Here is a 19,172-nt window from a genome sequence, read left to right on the forward strand (position 1 = left end):
AATATGTAATGCTGAGTACATAGACAATGTAACTCAGATCACAAGGCACAACTGTCTTCTTAACTCAGATCACAAGACACAAGTGGCAGCCCCAGTTGGTGGATTTTGTGCCTGATGCCAACGTCTGTTTGCTGCCACATCCACAATTGGCTTGCTTCTGGTACATTCTCAACCCCAGGACTATATTTCTCTCCCCCTTTTTAGCTAAACATTTGTAAAGGCACCCTTCACAAAACCAGATCCAGGCGCAGCTTGCCCAAACCTTAACATACCCCATGATTCTGAGAATGGAGTGTTTTTCTTGTGAGAGGAAGAGGGCTATTGCATCCTTTAAATAGTCCAGCCCGTGCCTAGGAATTTCCGGTAGAAATAAATGCTTGGTCAAGATGCATTTATTTTTGCTGAGAAACAGTCAGAGAATCACCAACAAAATCTCAGACTATCTTTGAATACCTTTTATAGCTCTTGACTGTTTCTTTTCCAAAACAGTCGTTCCAGTGCATGGAGACCATTCCATATATGCAGTCAGACACGTTGCACGCGATGTCTTAACATTCCTGCATTCAGCCAGTATTCAACAAGACCTCTGTCATACCTCCAGTAGATACTTGACACCTAGTACTGCTACAGCCAACTTTTCACACTGCAGTTGATGGTTACTCCCCCTGTACCACACAGCTGTAGCCAACAAGCTTATTCTGGTTTATCAGACTTAGCCACATCACCCTTATAATTCCTAATGACTTTAAAATTCAGAAGGAATTAACAGCAATGTCCAGGGCAATGTCATGACATCCGGTCAGACATTCTTCTGCTCACTCAGCCTTGACATACATCACAGCATCCTGATAACTACCTAGTCATCTGAGAACACATAGACCACAAGCTTGGTGATTGCTTGCAGCACAAAGGCACAACTCCCCCTGTCATGGAAAACCTACTCTCTTGGAGGTCACACATATCCAACATGGTTGGACCTTCACCTTCTTCCTGATTCAAAAAGAACTCAACCCACTTGATGAATGGAAAACATAAGACTCATCTTCATGTCTTCAAGAGCGCACCCTCTGTTCAACCCTCTTGGTTGAACACATCCACACCCTGTGTCAATCTCTCTTCTAACCAGAACAGAAAGCCACTTCACAAAATGTTCTAACATTCGTTAGGACATCCTTCACACATAACAGGGAACACCATCTGATAGTCTTCAGATATCACTGAGTCATCGGCTTGATCAAGAAGAATCCAGACATAAATTGGGACCTATACCTTTTCATCCCATTACATGAGATAATCTTCCATAGATGGCTCAGAACTCCTACCACAAGCTCCAAGGGATGAATAGAAAACACCTCCTTTTGTCTTCAACTTAATACTTTTCTGCTCAAAAGTAATTTGTCTCAGACTTTCCTCGAGAATAATCAGCTGCCTTATGTTGATTATCTTGATTCTTCGAACTCACTTCTGAGATAGACCAACTGCCAGTGGTTGATTACCTCCTTCATGAATTCTCATATGAAAAGGTCAAATGCTGCTTTTTGACCTCCCCAAGTTTATCAGACTTCTCCCTAAGATATTCTGACCTCTCAAGTGAGACTAGAACTTCAAGATTTTGAAGTATCCAATCTACAACCCTGTAGACCTTTCTATCTCAAGTTGATGTGCCACATCACCAACTAAGGGTCTGATGTTGAACCAAATGTCACAACATTGTGTTTTGACATCTAGCTGTTGAATTCCGCTCCTTCTTCTGCCACTTGAAAGAACTTCCTCCCTTCATAGAACAAGAGTTCAATGTTCTCATAGACTTGATTGTGGAACCAAGTTTGAGTGAACAACCTCCATCCTGCTGGTTTGCAGTTAAGTCATCCAAGCTCACACCTTGATGAATCCCTGCTTCTTCTCCAAAGACATCAAACACTCTGATGTATGAGTCTTCAGAAGGACCAGTTAGACACTAACCCTTAAGCTCTACCAAGGATTTCACATCCTAAGGCAAGGCTGTTTCCATGATGTCAAGATTGCTGCCACTTGTTCTTGACTCCACAGTGTGCATAAGCTAATGCACTTCCTTACCTAGATCAGAAATAAACTGATCCAAGTAACCACCATCAAGACTATGATGTCTTCTTCTTCTTGTACATACCAAGGCTGAATCAAGTTTCTTGCCAGGAAACCTTTTCAGAGATCATATGCTTTTGCTGCCACCAAAGAGATAGATCCTACGCCAATGTACTATCCTTCCTGTGATTCTGCACAGGGTCTTGAAGAAGTGATGTTCCAACATCTTTAAGAACATCCGTTATCTTGAGCTCCAAGGATAATCAATTACACACTTGTACTTGGCACAAGTAGACATTGATCTTAAATCCTTTCCCAATTTTCCTTTCAGATACTTCCACCATAAGAATACGTTGAAAGTACTCTTCTTGTGTCAACATCTTCTGCTTGCAAGCACCTAGACAATTTTGAAAGTCTTCCCAGATTAAATTCACCCTTAGGAATGAGAGAGATGAATTCTTCCTTGCAAATGTGTCACACAACCACCAGAACCCATGTGACACAGGTCAACAGCCAACCAGACCCTAGGCTGACCAGACTTGAGGAGGTTAACCAAAACTCCCCCTCAAATTAACAATCATGGATACTCCACACCAATATCCATGCATTGTACACATATGTCTCAACATGACATACACTATCCCTTCCAGTGGCAACTAACTCCTCCACTCACACCAATCAGACTTCAGCTGACCATAAGTACTAATGAGACAAACAACACCAGTCAATAGTAGATATGCATTGCCAGAGCATATTACCTCAACCAACCACTGAATCTTCATATTCTCACTCCTAGTAAGAACTGCCACTTCTGAACGTGGTGTTTGAATACCAAGATTCATGGTTATAACCTCCTTAAATGATATCACAGTCAGGTTACCCCATTATTGACTGCCAACATCCAGGAGACTTGTCTTCCAACACACCATAGTACTTCAGGGAACAACTATCCAACCCTGATCAAACTGCAGGGAGATGCCTAACAGCAGGAGATTGCACAATGTCACATCTCAACCAGCTCAACTTCTAGGGATGACCTTCTTGAGCACACACCCAGTTGACCCTGCTCTTGTCAACTTAGCACACACAGATGTCTCCTCTTCCAGGTCAGGAGTAGGTTCCAAACAGAATTATCCCATTGTTTGGACCCTAAAAACATCTGCTCTTCAACCAGTAGTTGCATACTTGTTGAACAACATGTTCTAACATCACATAGAACATTGGTTCCACCTCCTTTGAACAACCCTTCCTTGAAGGTCTTCAAGGTCTTCATATACACTACTCAAGAGAGTAAGAGAATCAGTGATTAAGTGACTCTTACCATCCTGAAGTGAGAACGTCATGATGAGTGGACTTGAGGAGACTCAAGTATCTTTGACATCTTCAGTAGATTATGATGAGATCTTGAACACAGCAGCCTTTCATCCACATGAGGGGAAACTACATCAGAGTTTGAGTTTTGCCATGTATTATGCAGCGGAAATCATAATACAACTCAACCTATGAACACACACTTCACCAGATTGGCCTCCAAGACCATACCAGGTTTGAATGTGATTTAGTACTGGCACAGCTGTCCCACACACAGGCCAATTGCCAATCCTCCAGAGACAGGTACACACCATTCCTGTCATGAACAGTCCATCCACCTACTTCAAGGGACCATTCAGGGAATTACAGAACCTTACACAGGTTCCAGCATCAGTACTAACATAACTCCTTGCCAGCTACCAGAAAGTATCACCCATGGATCTCATCCAGAGACAGAACAGGATGCCTGCTCTGATACCAATTGAAATTCTGGCGTAGTCAGTATTCAGATGTTCTACTCCAAGTCATGACATCTGATCTAACATTGTACCTATTACAGCAAGACAGTTATTACACTCTGTACTAATGTGCACCTTTTCACAGTGTCACGACCTCTCCTTCTATGTCATCCTAGAAAGGAGGGGCACCTAGTTATGTGCACCTTATCATTCACTTCTGTTGTTTTCCTACACAGATGTCAGCAAGATGTCTCAATCCTGTTTTGGACATTATCTGTTACATTGTTCCAGTTTGTTGGTCATGTACTTGTATTTCCTAAATTAAAGGTTGTAAAAAGTTAAACTAATCTCCACTTATTAAGGAGCTAACAAATAGATTATTTGCCAGGTTCATTAATTGTAGCTTAGTTGTTAGTTTCCTAGATTTTAGATCAGCTGGTGGATTCCTGAAGAATAGCTTGAGAAAAATCCTGAAACAGAAAAACTAACCATCCAACAATTTAGCATATGTAGTCAGGAGTGAATGTCACAACATTCCGTTTGACATCCAAGTCCAGAACCATATGCTAAGTCTGCTTTGTTCCTGAAAGCAGACTGTGCTAAATTTGCTGTACTGTAAAAGACCAACCAGTCTCTACTTCAGTATCAGCTTACTAGAGGAACTGTCAAGACATCCAGTTTGACAGTTTCACAATGATCTTTTGGCCAGGTCTGTTATGCTTTTGAACTCCAGACTTCACTACATACTGAACTGAAATCATCAGCTTATTAAACAGTATGTGCTGTTATTGATGAATGTCAAAACATTCTGATTGACATTCCAACAGAAGGCTATGTATCAGGTCTGCTATTATCTTGATGAACAGACTGGAATACATGCTTAATTATGGCAGACATGATTATATCATACAGAAGGAAAACAAACACAGGAAATTGTTAACCCAGTTCAGTCCAACATGACCTACATCTGGGGGCTACCAAGCCAGGAAGAAGATCCACTATTAGTAGTATCAATTCAGAGTTAAACTCACCCGTTTACAACTCATCACTTAATCCCTACCCAATGCAATCTATACCTAGGAACTCCTAGATAGAAACCTCCAGTTTCCATTCCTATCACTACAAATACAATGTAATGTTACCACACCTTGAACTTGCTTCACAGCTTCATTCAAGAACAAAATCACTCTTGCCTACAGGCTTCGAGTTACAAACACTCTCAGGTTTTACCACTGAGAAACACATGGTAGCCTTCCCACAGATTGGGAGGTTTACCTTACACACACCCCTAAAAATTCATTCTAAGAAGCTTACAAATACTAGATTACAATCAGTTATTTATAACCTAATCACCCAACTGGATTTGGGCCTTCAGAAAATTGCAGCAGACTTGTTCTTGCTGTTGCAACTTCAGCAGAAAAATTCTGCTACAAACAAGGTCTTCAAGTTCCTAAATTCTCTCCATATATATCTCCATATTTAAAGCCTATATATATTCTGATTTAGTCTTCAAGACCTCCACAAGGGAGTTAGGATATTCACCAGATATCCTTGCTGATCCCATGACATATACTGAATTAATTAATTCAGTTTCCTACACATGTGCGATGTCACAGACCTGATGTCGTGACATCGTACATGACATGTTGGTCCAGATGTTGAATTTCTTCAACCCAACATATTAAAACAACAGAGATGATTACATTATTTGTTTTCTAAAATTAATGCCAATCCTAAGGAATCAACAACCTCTTTTGGCCATGCATTAGACATCCATTCACTTATGTTTGGCCCAATATAACAACATTTTACACCTCACTTCACACTTTTATTCTTATGGATAAATCACTTATTAAAAATCCCATGAGAACACCTAATCCACCCTATTTAAGAAGCTGAAACCCTAACCCTAAAGGGGCATGAAAATTTCGTGGCAAGGAGGCAAAAATATTTTTTCCTCACCATTAATCCTTCCATTTTCATATTTCTTCACCATTAATCCTTCCATTTTCATATTTCTTCTTCTTATTTAAAGTATTTTCTTCTTCCATAAAATTACCCAAAAATATTTTTCACTTTTCTGAACATTTTATTTAATTTTATATAATTTTTATTTTCATATTTTTTTAATATTAATATTTTATTTTAATTATTTATTCTAAATGGTCCATTTTAACACACTTTTTTTATTGATTTTATTTTTATGACTTAAAATTATTGTTAGCGTTTGATTTTTAGGATGAAGGTTGACCACTGTCTCATGGTCAACCTGACCTTTTCTTGGAATTTTATTTCACATTTTCAATTTATTTTGGATTTATTTTTGACCTAGTTTGGTTGGTTGACTTTTAATTTGACTTCTGTTTTATTTTAATTAATTCACATACCAATTCTCATTATTTTTAAAATCGTTTTGGGGGATGATGATGTCCTGACCCCACCTTATTTTGTTTAATTTTTCATAATTTTCTTGATTAATTTACTATTTATTCTTGACTTATTTCTAACCTAGTCTTATTAATTGACTTTTGGTTTGACCTATGTTTTGTTTTAATTAATTCACGTGCCAATTTTTATTTTTTTAAAAATCTTTTTGGGGGATGATGATGTCCTGACCCCACCTTATTTATTTTAATTTTTCATAATTTTCTTGATTAATTTGCTATTTATTTGTTATTTTTTAAGTTGACTTGAATTTTCAGTTGACTTCTTTATGATCGATGTTTGACTTAGGGATTGCTTATGACAATTGAAGAGATCTTTTGATCCTCCCTCGTTCATCTCATATGCCATGTATTAGAGGCATTTTACCTTGATTTTATTTGGTCCTTACCTCATTTCCTGATTAAATTATTCAGTGGACCCTTCGTGTGCATATTTTCATCTGTTATCTTTTATACTTGTTTCTCTCATTCATGCTTCCTATTGTTTGATTATTTAACATGTTCATACTCCCATGCATTGTTTAAATGCTCCATTATTTGATTCTTTGGTTTGATTATACATTGTTTATTTATCCGATCTGATTGATAACTATTGCCTACTTGTATGATGTATGAGGCATATATTCTTATTGTTTGTTTGCCATGAACAATCCCCATTCATAACAAATGTACCCCTCTCCCATAAAGTGTATAATATTTATTTCTTTATTTCTTTAGTCACCTGTTAATACAAGAATTAAAACGAACATCTGATAACCATTTCAAAATAAGATCAAAAGCTCGATCCAACGTCGAGTAATCATTTTCAAAACTTAACAGAACCAGCACGCATTCATCCATCCTCTTGTAAGTCGATTGCCTCAGGCATCGCCATCTACCTGTAAGTCGATTGCCTCCGGCATCGCCATCTACCCTTATCCGTAACTCCTCTCCGCGCTCCATCCGTCTACTCTTGTTCCGTTTAGGTAGCACCCATTAGGTAGAACCCTTTGTATGATAACATAGGTAGAATTTCCTTATTCTTTGCATGCTAACATTAGGTAGATGTTCCCCTTTGTAAATCCTAACACATAGGTCCATATTGCATGACAACTCTAGGGCAGACCTTCCCCACTTTTAGACCTTCCGTGTATCTCCGATCTTGTGGCATGTCAGTCCGTTCTATTGCAAAGAGGTAACTGCCTAAGACTCGATTCAGCGAGCTGCGACACCTCATGCTAGGACGTTGAACACACTTCCCACCCTCCTTTGACACAGCTGGTGTCCTCTTTTGTTAGTCCATGTTCAGATGGCGATCCTTAACCCCTAGTTAGCCGAACTACGTTTTGCTCTGATTCTCATTCCAGATGAGATACGTAGGCATAAGACGTGACGTCTTACCAAGCACACTTCTCTTTAACCCATAGGTAGCCGAGCTACGAAGACTCTGATTCTCATAGTCAGATGAGATACGTAGGAAGTGGATGCAACATCCTTGCGAGTCGTTTTCTTTTAACCTTCCTTTTAGTAAATAGTACTTTAGATATACCTACACCCTATCAACTAGAACAACACTTATGAAAAGGGCTCCCTAGGAGTACCTAGGATGTTTTGGGTGCTTAAAACCTTCCCATTGCATAACCAACCCCCTTACCCAGATCTCTGACATTTTTACTAGTTTTTAATTCGATAAAACTTTTAGGTTTTTGTTCGCTTTCTAACCATTCCTTTGGATAAATAGAAGTGCGGTGGCGACTCGACTTGTATGGTTTACCTTGGATTTAGTCAATATCTCTAATGGTAACGAATACCCCGCTACAGAAAAGTGGCGACTCTGCTGGGGAATATCATTCGCCTAGTGGGTGTTGCCTACTTTTCATATTTGTTGTATTCTATGGTATATTGCTTTGTGACATATTTTTGTGCAAATTTAGGATGACTGTATTGTTTGTAATGTATGAATTGCTTGATATATCAATTGCTTATGTGCTTGGTGATCTTCGTGAGATGAGTTCTATACCCGAACTCGAGTGCACTTAGGATAGGAGAATGGCATATTCTTGTTGACTTATATGGAGTTATTCCTTAGCAAGTTGACTTGTAAGCCCATTCACTTGGTGGAGGTTATGTTGGGATCAATAATGTCACACGAGTAGTCGTGGTTAGGCATTACTCTTTCCAATATATGCCTTAGAAGCCAAGGACCTTAGTTTACCATGCCGATCTTGGCCTATTTTTAGGACGTAGTGCAAAGATCGTTCAAGTGTAAGATTTGATACGATTGTTACACGATACTATACTCATAAGAGTCTTTGTTGAGAATATTTTTGGAATACGAGTAGTCGTTTATCCGATAATATCCGAAAGATGGGATGATGACTATGGGAACCTCTTGTAGAACATGATTGTCAGGTTTAACCATAGTACACTCCCTTTGGGTGGTTCTTAACCAAGACTCCATGCTCGCGACTCGCAACAAACCCTTGATTCGTGGTTGATCCGTTCTTGTGTATCCTTAATATCAGTGGAACTTGGGTGTTGATAAGGTGTAAACCATAATCCACCAAAATGGATGATTGATATTAAGGATGACTTGATCCATCCCATGACCTTTGTGTGGTATGATTTGCTTGATCCTTGAGTGTGATTGTTGCATCCATGAATTCATGCATTCATACACATCTATAACATCAACAATGAGAAAACTTTCAAGGAACTTAAGAGGTCTATTTGCAAATTTTCAGACATGGATAAGAAAAGAAGGAATACGAAGAAGTACAGTTTCAAACAACCCGACTTGAAAGAGTTAAGGATTTTGACATCCTATGTATTAGATCCCTTGGAATTCAAGGCTCGTCATGGGAAGCTTTTGTCTATTCTGGCTACTCAAGTGGATGAAGGTTTAATGAGTGTGTTGGTGCAGTTCTATGATCCCTTGTACCGTTGCTTCACTTTTCCGGATTTTCAGCTTTTGCCTACACTTGAGGAGTATGCCTATCTTGTGGGTATACCTATTCTAGATCAATTGTCGTTCAATGGCTTGGAGAGAGTTCCTTATTCTCAAGAGATTGTTGATCTGTTGCGTATAGATGAATCTATTATTGGTGCTCATATGACTACCAAAGGTGGAATTCAAGGTCTCCCGTCTGATTTCCTCATTGATCAAGCTGCTATGTTTGGGAAGGCTATGAGTGAGGACGCCTTTGAGGCCATATTTGTACTTCTCATCTATGGGCTAGTGTTATTCCCCAACATCGACAAGTTCGTGGATGTGAACGCCATTACGATTTTCTCTAATCTTAATCCCGTTCCTACTCTGTTGGGTGACACTTATTTCTCTTTGCATATGAGGAATGCAAAGGGCGGTGGTACCATTGTGTGTTGTTTCTCTCTGTTGTACAAGTGGTTTATTTCGCACTTGCCTCAGACGCTCGCCTTCAAGGAGAACAAAGGATGTCTATGGTGGTCAATGAGACTTATGTCTCTCACTAATGATGATATATTTTGGTACAACCGTGTATATGATGGTGTGTAGATTATCGACCCTTCTTGGAACATGCGGTGGAATTAACTACAACCCTATTTTGGCACACCATCAGCTTGGGTTCCCCCTAAAGGATAAACCCAATAACATTCTGTTAGAGGGTGTGTTCTTTCAGGAGGGTAATGATCCCCAAGGCTTGAAGGACAGGATGGTCCACGCTTGGCGCAAGATCCATAAGAAAGGAAGGAAGGAGCTAGGTCCGAAGAACTGTATCGCTTTGGAACCCTATACCTCTTGGGTTAGGAGGAGAGCTTCCGAGTACCTCATGCCTTATGAGTATCCAAGACCCACACCTTTGGTTGTGGCTGAGCCTTCAACCCTCCCTAGCCAAGGAGTAGAGGTGTTGAGAGACGAAGACCGTTCGCGTGCTTGGATCCGTAAGCGAGAGGAGTTGCTTCAGCAGATCAGAGAGAAGGATGCTTTGATAGAGTTCCTTGAGCACCAGGTTATTGATGATCCTGATGACGTATTGACTTCTCTACTTCCTCAGTCTTCCATGTTTTGGAAGAGGAAGTATGATCGACTCGCCAAAGAGAAGGCAGATATGGAGGCACCCTATGAGAGGGAGGTGAAGAGGCTTCGTGCAGCTTATCTTCCGGTCTCGAGGGCTTTGGACGATTGCTTCTAGAGATCCATAGGATGTTCATTTTCCTTCTCTCTTGTATTGTATTTGGTTACCAAGACTGTACTTCTTTGGCGTAAAAACATTTCCAAATATTAATTGACATGATATTTCTATATGTGATAAACGTTTAATATTTCCAAAATTTTCAAATAAGACTCTAAAGTTCCTTTGATATAAAAATTAAATCATAAGCATTGCATGCATCATGTTTATCTATTCCTAGGGGTTTATATCTTCTTCTTGATTCTAGTCGGGGTTTTCTTACACTGTTTATCTAATGTGAGACTGGATTCAAGGGGTAGAATACCCTTTGAAATTGATAAACATGTCATTGCATTTGCATATTCATTAGCATGTCTTGCATAACAGGTACCACCGCAATGTTCTCATCTTGTTTGGTATTCCATTATTAGGATAGCTGACTCAGGCATTCACTGATACGGTACCCGAAGGAATCAACGAAGAAGATGGGGATAGTGATTGCGACATTGACAACTGGGTGCGTCCAAGGGTCTCGGGTGAAGTTCTCCGCAACTGGTCTTCTGAAGAGATTATCCAAGTCACTCTTCTTAAAGAGTAATTTTCTTTGTTTATTCATGCATATCCAAGTCTTACGTTCCGCCCAGGGCGTGATGACTCATTGTAGGGCTCATCTATGTGGGTACTTGCATTTTTTATCATAAATAAAGGACGTCCTTTTGCATTCAAATATTTTGTTCACTGTCTTTCTATTTTTGCAGTTTTCAAAAATCAAAAAAAATATATATATATTTGGCAATGTTTTGTTTAGTTTTCACTATTTGTTCACACTCATAAGCACATACCATCACTCATGCAGATACACGTCACCGGATCCTTTTGATAACAGTTCTGCTATGGCTCGCTTCGACTTTGAAAATCCAATCTTTCAAGCTGAAGAAGAGGGTGATGAAGACTGTGAACTCCCTGAAGAACTTGCCAGGTTGTTGATACAGGAGGAAAGGATCATTCAACCACATCAAGAGTCTGTTGAAGTGATTAATCTCGGCACCGAGGACACCAAGAGAGAAATCAAGATAGGGGCTGCTTTGGAAGATAATGTGAAGGGGCTGATTGAATTGCTGCAAGAGTATGTTGACATCTTCGCTTGGTCTTATCAGGACATGCCAGGTGTCGCATTACGCAAAAAACCGGAGGGAAAAAGACACAGAGCCGCCACCGTGCGTTATTTATCCCAAAGGAGTGAAAGGAAACGCTCGAAGTAAACCTGGAAAGGAATGGTCTCGCGACTAGAGATTTATGGGATCGGGAGTCGGTTATGCGAAGGGAAGGTATTAGCACCCCTACGCATCCGTCGTACTCGACGGGATCCACGTTCAGAAAGAAAAGAAGAAAGGTTGCTAAATAATTGCTCAAAACTGCACACACACTGGACTGAAACACAGAAAAGACGGAAGAAGCGGACTCGGCAGGATGTCGCATCCTGGGCCTACGTAGTTTGTCAGACACAAACATCAGAGTCGACGTAGTTCGGGGGAATGGGGAACGTGCTCGCTAGGACCTCGCATCCTATGCATACGTATCTTCTCTAACCAGAGAAAGAATCAGAGCACTCGTAGCTCGGCTAACGCACTCCAAACAAGACACTAAACAACCATACGCTGAGACGTCAAACGAGACACACAACTGGAAACGGAATGCCAATCGCTGGTCTTACATCCAACTCCAGGCAAAACAAACAAACAAGGAAACCGAATGCCAATCACTGGACTTACATCAGACTCCGCACACACACAAGGGGAAGAAGGGTCTCAATTGCAACTAGGGCAAGAGAAAGGGGAGGTCTCAATCGCAACGGGGGCGAGAGAAAAGAATTAAAGTTAGTTGTTAGTTATTAGTCAAACTCGACAAGACATCGCATCTCGTGCCTACGTATCTCATCTGGACATGAGAATCAGAGTTGTCGTAGTTCGGCTAAACTATTTCTGTTAGTTTGTGTTTTTTAAGTGGACAACGTCACCACGCAATTTACCGGATGCTCGACCTTGGGAGACTTACTCTCCTGTAGTAGAAGGAGTTAACATGTCCTTAAGAGGGGATAATGTTTGTTTGTGTTTTAGGAAAGCTCACGCAAGAAAGGAAGTCCTAGACGAAGGAACCGTGCTACCTTAATTGACATGCAAACGAGACTACGCGGAGTCTAGCAAACCTAGGGGATACAATCACACCACACAAACACATACAGTATTAAGTAAACACACCAACAAGGGGCTCAAACATCGAGGCTGGGCTTTAGTCAAGGGGTCACATCAACCATGACAAACAAGCCAACTGGAAAGGGGTGTTGTTAGCTCTTAACCCTAACATTGAGAGTTAGGGTGAAGCAGATGAAATGATAATGAGGGTAAGACCTCATAGCTCTTATCCCTGGCCTGGGAGAGCTTCAATCAATGAAGGTGCGGGAGTCGAGAATGAGGAACTCTACTCCACATGACTGACTCTATATACAAGGATCTTGGGTTTTTATTCAAAGTGCATCAACACATGGTGTGAGCAGGATGAATGACTCAACTGAATAGCAGGGGATGGATTGCACATCCCTTTTATCTGCCAATGCCTCTTCACTTAGGAGGTCTTTGAATGTACAAGGCACAAAGATAAACAAGCACAAACATTGCCTCTTAAGGAGGGCTTCAGACAGGTGCCTGCCAACATAACATGACAGGTCTTCCAGACTACATGAAGAAGAAGTCATTACCTGGGTGGTATGCCAACCACAAGCAAAGCTAAGCAACTCAAGCAATGAGTTAAAGCTACTAAAGTACTTGTGTAAACAACCAAACAATCAGCACAGTATTCAAACAAACTATTCACAGACAAACAAACAACACAAGGCATAAGAGGCAAGCAACTCAAATTGCTTCATCAGTCAAAGAACCTACAAAACAGCAAATGTTAGTGGAACATATCATTTTGCATCTCAATTTATGAGATCAACATCATCCATCAAAACTAGAAGCTTGAACCTGAAACACAAAGTCTAAAAGATGAGAACAAACCACTAGCTCAAAGGCTAGGGTCAAAGGTGGGGCAAAAAGTCAAAACAGGGGCTAAAACTCAACACAAAGCATGTTTATTCAATCAAGAGCATGTCCTAAAAAGGACCAAATCAAAATCACTAAGCATGTTCATTTCATGAGCAAGACATGGCAAGGCAAGCAAAAGGTAGTCACATTTGGACATCAAGAAGAGAAAATGCAGATTAAATCAGAAATGACTCAAACAATTTTGGAAATTTTCATGAGCATACAACATGTCCAATAAAATCATCATACCAAAAATTGTAAACAGAAAAGATCAATTGGTTTATCAATGAAAATGATCAAATAGGACATCCAATTGTGTGACATGCATTGTCACACCATATTAACATGTACATAAAACAGGGATGGATCATGAGAAAAATATCAAACCAAACCTAAAATGTCAATCAACATGCTAAGAGTCAACACACAAAATTTCATGGCCATTGGATTATTTTTGAGCATTTCACAATGTAAAGAACAAGGCAATTGTAGCGGTGTATTCGTCACTTTATGATTTATTAACTAAATCAAAAGCAAAGCATACAAAGAATCGAGTCGCCACCGCACTTTTATTTATCCAAAGGAATGGCTAAAAAGCGAACAAAAGCCTAAGAAGTTTTACACATAGAAAACTAATGAAAAGATCAGAGAATCTGGGTAAGGGGTTAATTACGCAATGGGAAGGTGTTAGGCACCCAAAACGTCCTAGGTACTCCTAGGGAGCCCTTTTCACACTTGTTGTACGAAATGTTTATTTGTTATGAAAATATTATTGTGCAAACATGATTGGAAAGATGAGAAAAGAATATACAAATTAGTTATTATTTTTGTGTTTGAACGGATGAACTCGTTGCCTACGTACCTTTCCATGGAAGGTAAGGATCAAAACGCCGTAGTTCGGCTAAAAAAATTCCAAAATATGAGTGGGTTCATTTTAAGACAAAAGCCCTAAGGTCTTTCGTTATCCACGGGAGAAAACTCGACCTTATACAAACAACAAGTCCACCATGTGAGAAAAGCTTCAACTTGCTAGTGAGGGGTTAACCCTATAATAAGCAAGGAAGTCTTACAATTCAATCACTAAGGACAAGAAGGTGAGATTAATATCAACCAACTAGGATAAATAAAACCTATGGCTAATGCATGAAAACTTATCAAGAATGGACAAAGCCAGAAAACAATTGAATGAGTTGGATTAACCAATTAGGATTTATTCGCAAAAGAGGGTCAAAGTATGATTAGAATTCAATTCAAAGAAGTATTATGAAATGGAGTTTGAAAATCAAAGGCCTACGGCCTAAGTTTCTAATTTGAAAAGAAATGACAATGTTTGCACAATATTTTGATTAACATGCAAATGGAGGTTTAAAGAAACAAAAGGTGGGAGGGTGAGGAAGTGTAAAACTTCTTAGATGTTCACCTCTTGAGATCATATGTAGATGATTCAAGTGTGTCCTTTGGAATGAGGCAACAATGCAAATAAGCAAATGAACAAAGCAAGGTGATACCGGATGCCAATCAATGGGCTTATACCAATCTCACAAACAAACATGGATACCGGATACCAATCAATGGATTTACACCAATCTCCTAAAACAAAACAATGATACCGGATGCCAATCAATGGACTTATACCAATCTCACAAACAAACATGGATACCGGATACCAATCAATGGATTTACACCAATCTCCTAAAACAAAACAATGATACCGGATGCCAATCAATGGACTTATACCAATCTCACACCATATCATTGGAACAACTGCCAAGTAATGGACTTATGCTTGTCTCCTCTATGGACAAAGCAAAATGCTATAAAGCAAAGCTTATGAAATGATATACAAATGATGATGATAAATGCACTAAGGCACACTCAAGCAGATATGCAAAGATGAATCAAGTAAGCAGACACACAAGTCAATTAGCACACACTATATACAAGCAATTAGGCTCAAGCAAGGTTAGACTTTAAAGTCAACTGGAATGGGGTGAGTTGTGCTCTTAACCTTAACATTGAGAGTTAAGGTGAAGCTGATGAAATGGAGATGAGGGGTGTGCCTCATAGCTCTTATCCCTGGTCAGGGAGAGCATTGAATAATAGAAGGTGTGGGAGTTCAAAAAGTTGGAACTCTTCTCCACAAATGATTTGACTCTATAGGATCTTGGGGTAATATCCACAATGCATCAACATGTTATGTGAGCAAAGGGATGACACACTGAATAGTAGGAGATGGACTACACATCTCTTTTATCTACCAATTGCCTCATAAGAGGACTTTTCCTGCTTGGCACAAAAAGTAAACAATCACAAGCATTGCCTCTTAAGGAGGACTTCAGACAGGTGTCTGCCCAAATAACAGGACAGATCTTCCAGACTACATGAAGAAGAGAGGTTATACCTAAGTGGTTAAGCAATCAAGCAAAAGCAAGTTCAAAATGAACTTAAGCAACTAAAGTACCTGTGGAAACATCAAACAAATCAGTACAACTATACAGACAAATAACCAACAGTTAATGCAACAGATAACCAATATACACAATGTGTAAGCCAAAAGTCAAACTCAAGAGAGTCAACATCAACCTACAAAACACACATTAGTAATCAAAAGCAAATATCAAATGCTCTCAAGATGAGGCATCATCAATTGTGTAACTTGAATGTGTAACCTGAAACAAAGCTTCAAACATGAGAGGCAAACCACTAGGTCAAAGCCTAGGGTTAAAGATGAGGAAAAAATTCAAAACAGAAGCTGAAAATTAATATGAATCAACTTCAAACACATCTTGAAACAATCCAAAAGGTCTCACATCAATATCATTTACCAAATGAATTTCACAAACTAAACATGACAAGGTGTGCAAGTTGTGAGCACATTGAGACATCAGCATGAACAAATGCACATAAATTCAAAAATGATTCAAATAATCCTAAGAAAATTCATGGATGAACAGAACATACAACATGATCAACACACCAAAAATTAGAGCAATTGGACATGATTAGGCATGGTAATCAAATTGTATAAGGCAGGGAAATCAAAACAAGCTCAAATATGACACCAAATGACACATCAACTTAGCACAAGCCTAAAACAGAAGTGAAACATGGTAAAAACCTCAAATCAAGGCCAAAACAATCTTCAACATGTCTAGGAAAAATGTGTAAAATTTCACATCCATTAGATAAACCAAAAGCATTTCATGATCAAATGAAAACTAAGACTATTCAAAAGCTCACACATGGCAATCCAGAAATAAAAATCTCAATCAATCCAAAAATTCCAAGACAAATCATGAACATTTACAATATCCACATGAAGCATCATACAAAAAATCACATCAATTGGAATTCATTTGGCATGGTAAATCAATTAATCAAGTTGGACAAGCAAATGTGTGACACAAATTGCCCCACCTACATTCACATGATCATAAAACAGAAACCACAAATGGTAAAAATGCAAACTCAACACCAAAATGTCCAGCCAAGAGTCTAGTTTCAAAATGTCAAATTTCATAGGCATTGGATTAAATCTCAGCATTTCACAAATGGAGAAGCAAGGCAAGGTATAAAAGGCATACATGTTCACAAACCCTAGGGCAAATTAATTTCCAACCGTGCACAATTCATGAAAAAATAACCAAAAAATAATAGACACAAAATACAACATGATGCAAAAATCCTCATATTTTTTGGATGTATTTTCAATTTAATATGAATTTTTGAAGTGGATGAAAAAATAAAAAAATGCATATGAAGCATGTACATGAATATGGAGGGAAAACAAATAAATCAACATGGCATTTGAATATTGCTACCGCGGGGAATCGAATGCAAACACAATTTGAATAAGCGCGCTAGGCTGCATGAAACGCAGCCGTTTCATTTATGCGCTAGCACAGTCAACACCAGTCAACAACGCCTGGCCAATCACAAGCTAGCATGGAAAACTCATGCACCAATCAGAAACAAGCTTCTCACAAACACATGCAAACGCGCTGGAAATGATTTTGGAAGATCAAAACAAATCTGGAAACGCAAACCCTATCATCTTCATCAATTTCATCATATACAGTACCATGCTCAAGAACAAAAGTGCACAGAAATTAAAATCAAGCATATCATCGTGTAGATCTTGCAACATACATCCACAATCCATACACGATTTATCCTAATTCTAACTAACATGAACAAATCGAAGCAAACAAATTTCACATGTGAATCTTCAAATCAGCATAACTAACTCAATCCTTCATGAAAACTAACGATTCGAAGCTCAGTTTACTCAGCAATGCAAGATCTACAACAATCACATAATAATTTCAAGAATTAAAGAGGTCGATTTGGAACCTTGCTAAAATACAGAACTGGAATTTCGTGGATTCAAGGCTTGCAAAGCTCAAACAGCTCCTCTACAGTGCTTGTATGATTGAATGGATGAAGAATTGAAGTTCAGATGTGCACGATTCTTCCAGAAATTGGATTTGCCATGGATGCTTCAAAGCTTCAAGAATGCTTCAACCTTGCTCGAATTCCTATGGATATTCCTTCAACCTTGCTCAAATGTGCATCCAGATGATGAATTGATCAAGAAAAGGAAATGGTGTTTGAAGAAATTGAGAGAACAAAGTGAGAGAAAATTTGTGAAGAAATTCTAGATCTGAAAATTGTGATGTTGCAGAAACAGTTATGCTTTGCCCTTTATACTCCCTCCTAATCATGCTGCTAATCATGTTTTAGCTTTTGGTAATTGGATTAGGGAAATGAGAGTGTGAATGCAAATTTTCCATTTCACCCTTATGCATGGAATTTGAATGGAACAGTACACGAGTCAGGGCTTGAATTCCCTTGAAATTTCATTTGGGAGCCAATACAAGTGTTGGAATGATCAAATAATGAACCAAATTCAAACTTGAATTTTTCCCTCCAAAATCAAGTGATTTTCCAAAAAATTATGTGATGAGAATGCATGGCATGTGAGGTATGTTTTGGAAAGTAGAGGTCACAAGAAGAATGATGCAAAAAGAACCACTCCATTTGGCCTTTTGGTTTGAAAGTTATGCATGTTTGAAGTTTCATGTTCACTTGGCCATGTTTTGATCATATCTCCTTAACCACACATGCGAAATTGATGATCTTGGACTTTTTGGAAATGGGAGAGAAAGATATACAAATTTCATGTTCAACAAAATTTCATTTGAAGTATTTTTTATCATGTAATATGAAGTTGAAGTTGGATGAAAACCTTTCCATTTTTGGAAAGTTCAAATTATAAGTCACTTTCTATTTTTGGCAAATTTTGACTGGACCTCAAATCCTTCAATGAGAGTGTTTAAAATGTCAAATGAGACTTGTTTGAACATGAGTGAAGTATTTCCCATCACTTCCTACCTCCAAAATCCACAGTTGACTTGGCAGTTGACTGGCTAGGGTTTTAGTTGACTGAAGAATGCCTTGATGAGATTCAAGCCTCTACCACTTGGGATTCTGATTCAAAATAACATCATAGCTCATATGAGCTCTTGTGAATGAATTTGGTGTCCAAATTCTCAATAATGGCCACCATCTATTGCTCAATGGTTGCCTTTGACTGCTTTGACTGTTGATTGCTTCATCTGCAAGACAAGGGTTAGATGACATATTTTTGTACTTTTGGTTAGTGGTAAAGAGAAATGCAATGAT

This window comes from Lathyrus oleraceus, chromosome 7 (genome assembly GCF_024323335.1).
Source record: "Lathyrus oleraceus cultivar Zhongwan6 chromosome 7, CAAS_Psat_ZW6_1.0, whole genome shotgun sequence".
NCBI classification, from domain to species: Eukaryota; Viridiplantae; Streptophyta; class Magnoliopsida; order Fabales; family Fabaceae; genus Lathyrus; species Lathyrus oleraceus.